Here is a 15,960-nt window from a genome sequence, read left to right as displayed (position 1 = left end):
ATTGATAAGAGGTTGTCACTTCCTCATCTTCAACAGTTTGCCCTTTGGTTCTTACAAAACATTAGTCTTTGCTTAGCTCATAGCTCAGACATTTCAATCACCAATGAATATGTACATAATGTCACTTATGAATCTTAGATGTTATGCAGAAAGAATAATAAAGACTGATGCCTGTAGACAGGTTCAGCAGCACAGTGCACAGCAGGTAGTATTGCCACCTCACAGCAAGAGGTTCTCTGGTTCAAGTCTTGACTGGGTGCCTTCGCTGCAGAGTCTCTATGTCCTCCCTGTTTTCACATGGGTTTTCTTCAGGTGCTCCAGTTTCATCCCGCATTCAATAGAGATGCAGTAGGTGGATTGGATACTCTAAATTTCCCATAGGTGTGTGCATACCTCTCCACTGTCCAGATTGTCACAGAATGTCCAGATTGCGTGTATGAGTGTGTGTGTGTGTGTGTGTGTGTGTGTGTGTGTGTGTGTGTGTGTGTGTGTGTGTGTGTGCGTGTGTGTGTGTGTGTGTGTGTATGTGTGTGTGTGCGTGCGCGTGCAGGCACACGTGTGCATGTGTGCTCGACTATGTGATATGAAAGAACCACCATGGCAGTGCTAGCCACCTGGTAGTGTGAACAATAACTTTAGGTGATTATCACTGTTGAAGTGTCATCCTGAAGTCAAATGTAAAACACACAAACCAGAAAGTACAAAAGGAAGACTAGACAGACCACTCAGCAGCTGCTTGGAAACACACTTTAATCCAGAGAATAATAAAATCCACACTGGTAAATAAGTCCACACCAATAAACTCCACACTGATTAAGCGCTTTCGTCAGTAACACCAAATTCATCAGAATGAACATTACACAGTTAAAGATACTTAAATACCCTCCCCCACACAGATGCCCTGATGTCACATCCTGCTATTAAATATTAAACCACATTACCAGTAGTAAAAATCTGTATGACCAACTGTTATAAGCTTAATGAATAGTACACTAAATAAAAACAATATTAACGTATTAAAAACACTTGAAAAATGAAAATCTCTCTCTCTCTCTCTCTCTGTATGTGTATATATATATATATATATATATATATATATATATATATATATATATATATATATATAAGTAATCACATAAGTGTAAATATAAATGTATATATATTTTTATATATTTTTTATACATACTATGAGTGCCAACAATTACACATTAAAACCCATCTGAGAATGCTGATGATGCCATTTAAATACAAAACATAGCTCTAAGCTTTAAAAGGGGCACGAGACTAATATGCTCATTAAGGCCAGGATATGAGCCTGCATTCAACTTAACTTGCCATTTTAACCCCACTAGTTCTAAATAATCATCTTCAGGAACACTCCTAGGTCCTAAGTCCACATGATCAATGGCAAAAAACTAAAAAAATGTGTAGGAAATTGTTCTACATGATTATATAATGTAGAATCTCTGTATTTTATGTGGGCAAAACAAAAAGGGCCTTTAAGCAGAGAATATATGAGCATTGCTATGACATTAGAAGTAAGAATCAAGGAAATGCATTATATAATCATGTAGAACAATTTCCTACACATTTTTTTAGTTTTTTGCCATTGATCATGTGGACTTAGGACCTAGGAGTGTTCCTGAAGATGATTATTTAGAACTATTGGGGTTAAAATGGCAAGTTAAGTTGAATGCAGGCACATATCCTGGCCTTAATGAGCGTATTAGTCTCGTGCCCCTTTTAAAGCTTAGAGCTATGTTTTGTATTCAAATGGCATCATCCGCATTCTCAGATGGGTTTTAATGTGTAATTGTTGGCACTCATAGTATGTATAAAAAAAAAAAAAATATATATATATATATATATATATATATATATATATATATATATTCATTTTTCAAGTGTTTTTAATACATTAATATTGTTTTTATTTAGTGTACTATTCATTAAGCTTTTAACAGTTGGTCATACCGATTTTTACTACTGATAATGTGTTTTAATCTTTAATAGGAGGATGTGACATCAGGGCATCAGTGTGGGGGAGGGTATTTAAGAATCTTTAATTGTGTAATGTTCATTCTGATGAAGTTGGTGTTACAGACAAAAGCGCTTAATCCGTGTGGAGGTTATTGGTGTGGACTTATTTTCCAGTGTGGATTTTATTATTCTCTGGATTAAAATGTGTTTCCCAGCAGCTGCTGAGCGGTCTGTCTAGTACTGTTCTTCCTTTTGTACTTACTGAAGTGTCATCCTGACCCATGTGCAAAAATAGGAAAAAGGGGTTGTGGTTGTCGTTGCGGTTGTGGGTTGTGGTTGGGGTTTGTGGTCAGTGGTCACATTCTCCACATGCTCAATATTGTGCAGTGCAGTCAAAAATACAGCTTATAAAAGCACAGTTGTAAATAAACACAGAAATGACCATTTTTTTCTCAAGTAAGGGTTAACAGTTCTATTAGCCTTCATATTCCTTTAATACATTTACACTTAGTACGACATTCTGTATTGAAGAATGTTTTGGGGATGGATGCATATTATGTGAAAGGGAAAGGTAATTTAGAAAATAAAAAGAGAGTTCCTTTGACTAAATGCCCGTTATGAAATTAACACCAAAGACTGTATATTTTGAATAGATATAAAAATGTAATATTTTAACAGGTCTTAGAAATAAATGTTTTTTTGCACTACATTTAGATTTTTTTTTTCTTTTCTGACTTGTATTAATGAAACAAATTGAAAGACTTGTGTGATTTTTTTTTTACTTGTTAATCAATGGTTGTCATGACATTATTAACTTACTTCCTTGATATCCACTAAATATAATGCTTGTAGGGGTTTCACTACATTTCTGTTTGGCTTAGGTTACCTCAGATTAAAATCACGCAGTGCAAGTAGCCAAAGTCTGAACATACCAGGGGTGCAGCAGAAGGATAAGAGATTAAGTGCTAACATATTGCCATTTCCCTCTCCTGTTACATAGGCATTGAGGAGGTCTGTGTATGTGCACGGCCACCTTCTCCTGAGTAACATGGTCATCTGGTTAGGTTCATAGGTTCATAGGTTCATACTAGGCTATCTGCCCTAGGGCATTTATAAGCCTAGCCAGAGTATGTTTGGCTTTCGCCACCCATTTTAAATGAATTTTGCTATGCCCTTTTTTGAGGTTAGTATACTGTGCCTCTGTCTAACAGTGACACAGAAGTGATACCCGGGGTAAACCTACGATCTCCCATCCACTCATCAAGATTCCTCTTGAAGAGAATCAATGAGGGACTCTGCCTAACCTGGACTGGGATTTTATTCCATAGTGAAGGGATCCTCTGGGTTATGAATCTGTCCCTCCAGCATGTCCTATTTATTTCAGTGCTGAGGTTCAAGTCTCTCGAGTGTGTAGCTCGATGGGATTTGGATTTTTTGAGGTGCAGCATGTCCCTTAATTCCGGGTTGGACATGGCTTTATACGTCAGGCACAGATCGCCTCTGAGCAGGCGGTATGCCACTGAGTAGAGCTGGAGTTTCTTTAATCGGGCAGCATATGGCATCTGTTTGAGCCCTTTGATCCTCTTGGTGAGGTACTTTTGGGGTCTTTCCAGTTGCTGCAGGTGTTTGGTAAGGTACATCCCAAAAGGGACATTGTACTCGATTATGGGCCTGATGAGGGATCAGTAAAGAGGCACGATGACCTCCCCTAATCTAGATGTGAATCCCTTCATGATTAGGTGGGCTATATAAAATGTTTTTCTAACCACTTTGGCCACGTGGTTGTCAAATGAGAGATTGCTAACAACTTGGGTCCCCAGGTCCCCAATTACTTCTTCTGTACTTAATGGATTACCACCTATGTGGTAATTTGTGGGCACTTTGTTTTTGCCAAAGGGGATGACTATACACTTTTTGGCGTTTAGCTTGAGGCCATGACTCTGGCACCAGTTGTCTGTTTCTATGAGGCCCTTTTGGAGGATGATTGTGTCGGCTGGAGAGTCGATTATGGCACCCAGTTTGCAGTCATCTGCGAACTTGGTCAGCCACAGTCCTTCCATGTTGGCCTGTACCTCCGAGAAATATATACCAAACAAGAGAGGTCCCAGGACTGAGCCTTGTGGGATACCACTTGTAACTGGTTTGGAGTCTGACATGGCTCCAGCAATTCTAACCATGTGGGTTCTGCCCTTGAGCCAGTTTGCAACCCATTAGGTAACATAGGGGTTTATATTTAAGCTGGTGAGCTTATCTATAATGCCTGAGTGGGGTATTGTACCGAAGGCTTTTGCGAGGTCCAGATAGGCTGTGTGGACCACCTTCCCTTCGTCAATGGCCTTGGTGACTGTTTCAAAGAAGTCAACCAGATTTAAGAGGCAGGATCTTCCCTTAACAAAGCCGAAGTGGGTAGGATCCAGTGTCTGTAGGTCCCCAATATCTTTATTTTTGAGGTCCATGATGATCCTTTCCATAGCTTTGCAGACCAAGCTAGTCAGGCTTATGGGGCGATAGTTTCCAGGGTCCGTTGAGGCATCACCTTTGTAGAGAGGGACCACTGTTGCTGTACGCCACTCTTTGGGTACATATCCTGTAGTAAGGCTGAGATTGAACAGTAGTTTTATGTTTGGGTTTAGCTCTTCTTGGAGTTCATGTAGGATGCAGCCTGGGACACCGTCTGGTCCCATTGATACTGTGTTTTTTGCTTTGGAGAGGGCGGCTCCCACCTGAGCATATGAGATGTCAGGGGGGCAGCACTCTGCTGCGATAGATATTTGCCCTTTTGGTGGGGAGGGGGGGAGAAGTTTGCACTGAACCTGTCAGCTAGGATGTTGGCAATGTCTGTGGGTTCAGTGTATTTTTTCGTGACTTAAGAGTCACTCAGGAAGCCACTGCAGGAAAAAGAAGCTGTAGGAATCAAATCATGGACTACAGGATGTTTGTCATTCACACTTCATTGATATAATTGTTTGTGATAACCACTGGACTGTGCATTGTATGAAGAAAATGCTTTAGTTCTGGATGGTTACAAACACCATTACTGGGGAAACAAGGATATGAAAAAAGAAGACAGCAGGTGGGGCGGGGGAATGCACAGCTGAAGCAAGGTGAGTGGTGCCCTAGGCAGTGCTCCCATTTGTCACACCCAACCCCAGAGTGACAAGCAAAATAAAAGGGACTCTGGGTAAGACATGACACAGCCTCAATGAAGTTACTCTGTGGTGGGTGGAGCTGTGGAGAAATATAGGTGAGGGATTAAATGTTGTGTTGATACAGATCTATACAACAGACATCCCATTGTATGTGTGTGCATATGTATGTTTATGCATTTGAGACACACACACACACACACACACACACACACACACACACACACACACACACACACACACACACACACGTGGTCAGAGTGCTCAGATTTCAGGCTGATAAGTGCTTTAGGATAGTCCATTGTTTTTGTACAAGATGGAGTCCCAGGCTGTGGACATATTGAGCCCAGGGCAAGCCCAGAGCAGACCAGTATATTATACTTGTACACATACAATATATAAAGACATAGATTCAGGCCATGTGTCATCATAATGCACAATGTAGCAACTGCTGGTCTTGCTGGGACTGTAGCTGTTTTTATCCTCATGCAGGGTTGATTTTATTTAGTGTGTTGGATCCATCTCTCTCCTTAAAACCCTGGACCTAGTTTTTTTTACTGCTTGCTGAAATTGAAAGACATGTTTTCCCCGGTCTAGCTTTGCTGACTGCATTCAGCTAATGCAGTCTCTGTGAGTTTAAATGGCTGAACATTGTCACTCACAGACTCATAGCTGTAGCCAAATGACAGCTAGAGAGTGGCATTTTAAACACGTGTGCCATTGCATATGTTCATCATTGCATATTTTCATGCATCTTAATGTAATTAAGCTGCCTTTGCTCAGTCTCTTATGCTGGCCCAGTATGACACGTATATTGTTTTTCAGTGTTTCTTTCCTCCTTCTGTGTATGTCATCTCAGAAATGTGGATTTATGGTAAATAATGTAGGTGTGGCTGTTGCAGAGATCTATGCAGACAGAAAGCCCCTCAGTCCATTTGTAAAGCAGTTTCTCTTACATTCTTAAGGTGCCATTTTCATTCTGTTGTGTCTAATGTCCTGAGCACTAGATGGCAGATGAACACTTTCCCTAATGCTTCAAAACATGCATACCAAACCTGTCTCAAGCAATAAATTACAACAACAGAGTTTACAAATGTTCATCATTTCAGCTCTAGATTTAATTAAATGTTGAGTATTATTTCCTCAGAATGAAACGATGAGGAAAGAGAACACAGAAAATGTTAGTAGGTTGGTTATAAGTTGTAAAAAAGAAATGTTATCACAACAAATTTACTGAAACACATATGCTAATCTCTTTTAACTTAATACTTTAAACACACATTTACTATAAATAGTCATAGTCTGATAGGCCATCTCTCTTGCCAGTTATATTTTTGTAAGTGGAATTTAGTCATGTACTTTTTATCATCATATTTTGATGAGTTTTCAACAGTGCTATTTTTTCACAACCTTCTTTATGGAGATTTCAGCCATCTGAGACACATTTTGCATTTTATGCAGAGGACTGTTTTTATATAGACTTGAATTTGACTTTGACTCTAGGTCTACAGATGCATTTGTATTCATCAAGTCAGACATTATTTACAACATGACAAGGAAATTAAACATTCATTCAAAGTGCTATTTTTTCAACTATGTGATAATTTTGCATACATATACTAGTGAAACTAACTGTTTAGCTTGGGATATCTTGGAAATCAACATTTTATGCCCTTAGATGGAGCCTTTGATACAGAGTAAACGTCCAGTGGTGAGGCACTTGAAAACAAGAGACTGTTCAGACTGAACTGATTGTGTTCTATTCCCTGTTTACTACCTTGCTTCTAAGATATTCATGTTACTGTGCTTCTCACATAAAGATTTGAATACTAATTAATGCTTTTTAATCATTGAAGGTGATGGAGTTTCTTTTCAAGATATAGCTCAGCAGACGTGCATTGACATGAAAGCATAAGAAAGATCAGTTTTAAAAGTATATTTGAATATATGTTCAAATATGCTGACTAGACTCTCCAACTCAGCACATAGATATATATATATATACATATGTGCATTTCTCATTCTTGACCCACTTTTGGCTTTGGAATGTAAAGAAGGTATAAAAACACATTTGGGAAAAAAGAGAAGACATATATTTAGACCACAGTAGCTAGCATATATCAGCATACTAGCTAAAAATCATTGATTACATTTATTGATAAGGAACAGACTAAAATAAGTATTCAAGCTGTCAGGTCACTGCTATGGGTTTAGGGTACCTGCCTGCAGCACATGGTACCTGCGTTAAAATCCTTAATCCCATAGGGCAAGGTTTCTAGAAAGAGAGGTTAGTTAATATATGCCTAATATGGAGGGAACTATTGGTTTATCATTGTACAAATACCTATGTAGATCAAAATCTATTATGGTTATTATGACGTTGAAGTAATTAGGAGAGGGACATATAAGGTGGGAACACAATGCATTTATTATTTCTGATGAAGTCTTGCATGTATTAGGATGAAAACATGGTGTTTTGTGAACGTTAAATAAATTGTGTCTTTTTGCCCAAACCTACATCGTGTATTGGCTTCGTTACGCTGGTTTCCTGAGTGCTTTGTCGTGGTTGGTTTTTAGTTTTTTCTAAAGCACTTTTCCTCTTTTGTTATTGTGGTTTTGGTTTGGTATGGAGGAATTGGACACCAGCACTAGCTCTCCAATTGGGAGAGCAAGTGACTTGCAATGTGTAAGCGAGAGACTTACATGAGTAGAGGGGCAGCTTACACAACTTGTGGAAATTTTAACTCAGCACTCCGCTGGATTACCTGCCTTGTTTGGATCTGACAATAGCGGTGTAAAATCACTACCAGGCAATCAGGAAGTGCTTGTCTTACTCACAGGAAGTAAATCTTCATTACAGGATTGTTTGTTGGACAGTCAGTGTACACATGGGCAGATTCAAGGGAGGATGGCGGATAAAGAACACCAGCGAGTTCGTTTAGACCAGGGTGATCTCGAAATACATACTCCCTTTGATAATTCTGGAACTAATTTTTCGAATAGAAAGGAGGAAAGACTGCAAGCTGGTTTACAAGGTGACTGTTCAAATTCTGTCAATAACTATGTCGGTAATACAGCTAATGCTTCAGAGACTATTGGTTGGGACAGGGTTTATTCTGTTACCAAATGGTTGAATATTAATTGGAATTTTACTGAAGGCCATTCAGACAAGAATGCTATGTCTGGGCGACATGACACAAATACTTACAACACTAATGTTAATATTTTACATGACATTATGTTAAGGTAGAAAATATTGCATATGGACAATTGTTATTTGAGAGAATGCATTGGGAGAGGGATAGTACCCAAGAGGCTATGTGTTTTTAAATATCCTAACAACGTTGTGGATGGGAGTGATTTCCACAAAGAATTATTAAAAATTTTTAATAAATGTGGCTTGGAAATATTACAAGCCGTTATTTCCAATAACGAAAAGGAAATGGATGCACTATATGATGAAATAGGAGATATTAATAACAAAATTGTAACAGATCTTTTATTTACTGTGGAGAGTGAAAAAGTTAAATATTTTAAAGTCAAAGAGAAAATAGAAGAGAAATGTTGACAAATATATTATAGAAAATGTAAAAAGTTAGATAGGGACATGGTAGAATACAGAGACAAATGTAGTTATCCCAAACCTAATAACAAAAGGAGAATATATAGGAATCACAATGAATATGGAGGGGGAGAAACACATAGGGGAGATGCTGTAAATACAGGATGGAATACACCAATAGAAACTATGAAATTTCAAATATGTGAGGATCAGGGGGGATATAATTTGAACAATCCTTTAGAATTTCCTACGGTGAGGAGATCGGAGAGAATCAGACAACAAACCCCAGTGAATTATTCCTACCCAAAGGGTGGGTAAAGGGAGGGGATTCTAAAGGTTGATGTTCAAACAAATGTGACACATGTTAATACAAGTGAAGGAAGTATTATAGAGGACAGGTACAGACACGTGTACCAAAATTATAGTATTTTTAATTACAGTTCTTTAGATATAGGACTTATACATTTTAGTTTGTTTAGTAAAGGACTGAAATTTGTTCCTAGCAGTGTAAGTCAAATTGAACACGTTCTTATAGATCTAAAATTGTTCTTGAAGAAGAAAAACCTTAAACTTTTGATGCCTAACAACAGACCCCCCCCCACTAACCCTATTAGGAAAAAGAGTACATTCAATCCACCCCTCCACCCCCAACTTAAGAATTTTGAGACTCAGGTAGAGATGGAGTTGAGACAAAGTTTAAATAGTCAAAATAGATTCTACAATTTGACTAAAGAAGAATATGCATTGTTGGATTCATTGAGGAAGAACGGGTATGTTAAGGATATGAATCCTGATAAGGGGGGGAGGGGTGGTTTTTATGGATAGTATTATGTACTCGGCTAAGATGTTGGAAATTTTGAACAATCCTGAGAGGTATTCTAGGGTTTCTCACAATGAAATTAATGTAGCCCACAGGAAAATAGATTTTATGTTAAAAGAAATGGCTAATGACGAACAGATTAGTCAAGAAACGTTATCATTTTTATCTATAGACAAACCTAAAGTCCCCTCCATTTTTGGAATACTGAAGGTCCACAAGGATGCCCTCAATCCACCTTTAAGACCTATAGTAGCTGCTTCTGGGTCTAAAACCCACCCCATAGCAAAGTATTTGGATCTAAAATTAAAGGGGGTATGGTTAAATGAGACGGGCATCCTTAAGGGCTTGTGGGATTTTTTGAGGAGTATTGATCAGGGTTTATATCAAGAAAGCCTTATTTGTGTTACTTTAGACATCCAGGACCTGTTTAATGTTTTACCTTATCAAACAGGACTGGATTGGTTTGAAAAAGCATTGAGAACAAAAGGCAGCTTAGATAATGACACTATTTTGTTATTGACAGAATTGCTGGAAATGGTACTTAAACATAATTTTCTCTATTTTGAAGGCAAATTTTTCAAGCAGACAAGTGGGGTGGCCATGGGGGCCAGTTGTGCCCCCATCTATGCCAATCTAGTTCTGTCCACTTGGGAAGAGAAATTTGTATTCCATTCTGAGTACTCCCAATATTGGAGTTATTACAGACATTACCTGGACGATATTGTTATTCTTTGGAATGGGTCTGAACTTGTACTTAACGAGTTTATAGATTATTTGTACAGAACCCCGTCCTTTCTTATATTTACACATAACATTACCCATGACCGATTACAGTATTTGGATGTGCTTATCGAAAAAGTACCAAGAGAGAAGATATTTAAATCTATTGTGTTTAGGAAAAAGATATTCTCAAATTCCTATCTATTCTTCACTAGTGGAATCCTTTCAGTTAAAAGAAAGGAATAGTAAAATGACAGTTCATTAGGAGTTGCAGAATGACTTCAAACGATCAAGATTATGTCATTGAGAGTGGCAAATTGAAGGCTATGTTTATGGAAAGGAAGTACCCAATAGAGTTGTTAGAGAAAGTGGAGGGTGAAATTTTGAAGGAAAGAAAAGGTAGGTTCGGCCCTATCCTAGGTAAGCTTGAGCAGAATAATAATCGAGAAGTGAAAAATGATATAGATGAAACTAGTTGGAATGGCAACTTTATTTTGAATTTTAGTAGTAATGTCTTCCTTATCAAGGATATCATTTAGAAAAACTGGGAGAGATTTGGGAGCTATTCTGACTTGGATTTATTATTCAAAAACCAGCTCAGGTTTACCTATAGAAAGGGCAGAAACATAAAAGAGATGCTGGAGAGTCATCAGGTGAAAAATGTTAGATCATAGAAGGGCACATATAAATGTGGTTCCTGCGCACAATGTTCACATGTCCTGCAGGGGAAATCCATGGATTTGATAGGTAGAAAAACAAAATTGGCAAGCAATGTTTACTGCAACTGTGATACTTTTGGAATTATATATATCTCTATTTGTAAATTTTGTGGCTCTTTCTATATTGGAAAGACCAATAGGAAATTGAAGCGACATATATATGAACATATGAATAACATTAAAAAATGTGATATTAATAATGCTTTGTGTAAGCATAGTAAGGAATGTACAGAAGCAGTTTTTGGGTTTTTTGTGATTGAAAAAGTTGACATGGATCCACGGGGAGGACCTTGGGAGATTACCATTGATTTCAAGGAGCTTCTTTGGCAGTTGAGGTTAGAAGCCAACAAGCTCCCAGGACTCAATGAACATGTTTCATTGGCACCAGTTCTCAAATTAAGATCTGCCAAGCTTTGACACAAGCTATGTTAAGGGTATTCTTATATAATTAGTTTTATACACATAAAAAACAAAAAATAAGATTTCATGGACTGTTCAATGTTATCCGGGTTATATTTTTAGTGCAGCCACAATTTTGTATAAATATTTACTATTAGATTTTTAATGTCAACATGTTTTTTTCAAAAATTAAAAGGTGCGGGGGGATATGTTTGTTTCATATTTATTTATAGCCATTAGATTTATTTTAGGTTATTTTGTGATGTTTTGAAATATTAATTATACGCAATTATTCATTTACATTAGTGTTGAAACATGCTTTTAAGTAGATAGATATTTGTATTTTATTGAGAGAATGTATATAGAAATGTTTCAGCACTAGTTTTTCATTATTTATTCTTCATCAATCAAAATCAAATGGGTTTAGGAATTTTACTTAATTGGGATCTATTATGACGCTGAAGTAATTAGGAGAGGGACATATAAGGAGGGAATACAATGCATTTATTATTCCTGATAAAGTCCTGGATGTATTAGGATGAAAATGTGGTGTTTTGTGAACGTTAAATAAATTGTGTCTTTTGGCCAAACCTACGTCGTATATTGGTTTCCTTACGCTGGTTTCCTGAGTGATTTGTCGTTGTTGGTTTTTAGTTTTTTCTAAAGCATTTTTCCTGAATATATGTTCAAATATGCTGATTAGACTCTCCAACTCAGCACATAGATATATATGTATGTGCATTTTTCATTCTTGACCCACTTTTGGCTTCGAAATGTAAAGAAGGTATAAAAACACATTTGGGGAAAAAAGAGAAGTCATATATTTAGAGCACAGTAGCTAGCATATATCAGCATACTAGCTAAAAATCATTGATTACATTTATTGATAAGGAACTGACTAAAATAAGTATTCAAGCTGTCAGGTCACTGCTATGGGTTTAGGGTACCTGCCTGCAGCACATGGTACCTGCGTTAAAATCCTTAATCCCAGAGGTCAAGGTTTCTAGAAAGAGAGGTAAGCTAATAGATACCTAATATGGAGGGAACTATTGGTTTATCATTGCACAAATACCTATGTTCATAGGTTCATAGATTGGTACTAGGCTATCTGCCCGAAGGCATTTATAAGCCTAGCCAGAATGTGTTGGCTTTCGCTGCCCCCTTAAATTAGTTCCCTGTGCCTCTGTCCAGCAGACCCACTGAAGTGATCCCTGAGGTAAACTTTCTGTTTCCCATCCACTCATCAAGGTTTTTTTTGAAGAGTGTTAATGAGGAGCTCTGCCTAATGTAGATTGGGATCTTGTTCCAAAGCATGGGAAGTCTCTGGGACAGGAATCTATCCCTCCAGCATGTCCTATTTATTGTTGTGGTGTGTTTTAGATTCCTAGAGCGTGTGGCTTGAGGGGATAAGGTTTTCTTTAGGTGGAGCATGCCCATCAATTCTGGGTTGGACATGGCCTTGTATGTCAGGCAGAAATCACCTCTGAGTAGGCGGTATGCAACCGAGTACAACTGGAGTTTCTTCAGTCGAGCTGCATAGGGCATCTGTTTGAGGCCAGTGATCCTCTTGGTGAGGTACTTCTGTTGTCTTTCCAGCTGTTGCAGGTATCTTGTAAGGTACATCCCAAATGGGGCATTGTACTCTATGATGGGTCTGATGAGTGATGAGTAGAGGGGGACAATGACCTCTTTTGATTTGGATGCAAACCCTTTTGTGATTAGGTGGGCCACGTAGAAGGATTTTCTAACCACTTTGGCAATGTGATTATCAAAGGTAAGATTGCTATCTACTTGGGTCCCCAGATCCCTTATTATGTCTTCCGTATTTTGGGGACTACCACCTATGTGGTAGTTTGTGGGTACTTTGTTTTTTCCAAAGGGGATGACTATACACTGTTTGGCATTTAGCTTGAGGCCATGATTTTGACACCAGGTATCCGTCTCAGCGAGACCCTTTTGGAGGATGTCTGTGTCAGCTAGAGAGTCAATTATAGCCCCTAGTTTGCAGTCGTCTGTGAACTTGGTCAGCCATAGTCCTCCTGTGCTTGCCTGTACCTCTGAAAAGTATATGCCAAACAGGAGGGGGTCCTAGGACTGAGCCCTGGGGTATGCCACTTGTAACTGGTTTAGAGTTGGACCTATCTCCCGCAACTTTCACCATGTGGGTTCTGTCCATGAGCCAGTTGGCAGCCCATCTTGTGACATAGGGGTTTATGTTCAGGCTGGTGAGCTTGTCTATAATACCAGAATGGGGAATGATGTTGAAGGTCTTAGTGAGGTCTAGGTAGGCTGTGTGTACCACCTTTCCCTTGTCTATAGCCTTGGTAACTGTCTCAAAGAAGTCCACCAGGTTTAGGAGGCATGATCTGCCCTTAACAAAGCCAAACTGGGTAGGGTCCAGTGTTTGGAGGTTCCCAATGTCTCTGTTAATGAGTTCCATGATGATGCACTCCATAGCCTTGCAGACCAAGCTAGTCAGGCTTATAGGGCGATAGTTCCCGGGGTCTTTTGTGGCTCCACCTTTGTGGAGTGGAATAACCATTGCTGTGCACCACTCTATGGGTATGTAGCCTGTGGAGAGGCTGAGTTTGAACAGTGTGTTTAGGTGAGGGGTTAGTTCATCTTTGAGCTCATGTAGGATGCGGCCTGGGACACCGTCTAGTCCCAATGATACTGTGTTTTTGGCTTTTGAGAGGGCTGTTTTAACCTGAGTGTCTGTGATTTCAGGGACTCTACATTCTTCTGGTATGGTTATGGGCCCTTTTGGGGGTGAGGGGGGGGTGAAGTTTGCACTGAACCTGTCTGCCAGGATGTTGGCAATATGGTTGGTTCAGTGTATTTTGTGCCATTCTGCACTAACTCTGAGCAGATCTGAGCATTGCCACTTAGATTCTTGACATAGCTAAAGAATGCCTTGTGGCTATCTTTGGAGTACTTGGCAATTTTTCTTTCAAAGCTCGCCTTGGATGATTTTATGAGGGATCATAGTTTCTTGCTGATAGTGAGCAGTGATGTCTTCCCTTCTTGGGATTTTACTCTTTTCTGTACTAGTTTCCTCCTTCTATTGTATAGCTTGTTTATGGCAGGAGTCCACCAGACTGGTTTCCTCTTCTTGGAGGATACTATGTAGATCAAAATCTATTAGTCCCTCCAGCAAGAGGTAATTTAAGGTCAAAGAAATAGTTTCATAAGCTATATTGATTTAATTAATTGACACCCTTGCATATTTTGTATCATCCTCTAAAATTTCCATCATTTTTGCTTCATAAATAATACTATTCATAAATACTGTCTCATCCCCTTTATCTGGTCTCATGACTCTCAGGAATTTGTTTTTTCTAATTTCTTCCAATAAGTTTATTTCCTTTCTTGTTAAATTATAAACCAATTTGTACTTTTTATTCGCTCTCTTAATTCTTTCTCAACTAATACTTCAAAATTCTTAAGCTGGGGGTGCAAGGGAGGATTATATGTGCAGCCCAAAAGTACACAAAACTGTATTGGACCCACCCCTTAGACCTATAGTATCCAGTGGCGGCTGGTGACTTCAAATCAAAGGGGGGGGGGGCTGCAGGAGACAGTTGAATGAGTGGGGCCAATGCAAAGGGTTATGACCAACTACAAAGGGGTGGAGCTATGCTCAAAACCAAAAAACTGGGACTTTAATTAAATACGCTGCCCTGGGTGTCAAACTGTCATTATGAGAGTCCAATTAAGACAAAATGGAAGTGTAGAAGAAAAAAAATATCAATGCATTGGCTGTATGACAGCTTACTTAATATCTAGACAGAAATAAAAAGGTTGTGAGGCATGAAAAATAAATTACTTTTTAAATACATTACTGGAATGCCAGTCAAAATCAAGTATAAAAAAAACAAGCAGCACTCAACTCAAACCACTTCTCCTTGCACTGCAGTTCTAATTATAATTTATATTCAGCTTTATAACACTACCAAGTAATATGCTGAAAGTAGCAATCTCTGTGATACACCCTGCTTGTAAAAATGGTTCTTATCCAAAAAAGATCTGCTGCCTGACAACAACTATCTACTTGTTTCATGGGAAAAATGTGATGAAAGAAAAAAATGAACAGCAAACAAGAAACAAGCTCAAGATAAATTGCTTAAAGGATTACTGCACAGGTTGTGGACCACACATGACAGATTTGCATTCTGTTTAGTTTACGGGTAAAGCCTGCAAAGGTGACTGCAAGTCTCTAACAAATGTAATGAAATTCTGAAAATACTGTAATCCTGTCCTTTATTACAAATACTGTCATATGCATTTCAATCTCTAAGGCTTATATGTTATCTAGTTATGTAAATATTCTCTGCATGGCAGCAACAAAAAGGCTTTCAGTGTTGGTAATTCTTTAACAGTATGCTTATTAAAGCTTACTTGCATCTTACAATCTCAGACAAGCTTACCTGATGGTCATTAAAGCATTGCTACTTAAACACAGAGCAACAGAGACTGCAACAACATGCATTTTCTAAATGATGTTGTTTTTCTTTCGACTTTTCCTGGTCAGGAGTCGCCACAGCAGAACTCCAGTCGCTAATGATTGGCAGTAGATTTTTATGGTGCCAAGGTGCCAGCTCGATGCCCAACCTT

The 15,960-nt window shown here is 38.5% G+C and overlaps 1 protein-coding gene across 1 annotated transcript in view; it reads left to right on the top strand.

Moving 5' to 3' along the window:
• LOC122808455 (neural cell adhesion molecule 1-like) overlaps positions 1 to 15,960 on the top strand; it is a 261,490-nt gene that overhangs the window by 92,391 nt on the left and 153,139 nt on the right. The window lies entirely within an intron of this gene.

Source organism: Protopterus annectens, chromosome 8.part0 (assembly GCF_019279795.1).
Source record: "Protopterus annectens isolate FY-2018-M chromosome 8.part0, PAN1.0, whole genome shotgun sequence".
NCBI lineage: Eukaryota > Metazoa > Chordata > Ceratodontiformes > Protopteridae > Protopterus > Protopterus annectens.
The sequence above is the reverse complement of the archived record's forward strand: the minus strand, read 5'-3'. Positions and strand labels throughout refer to the sequence as shown.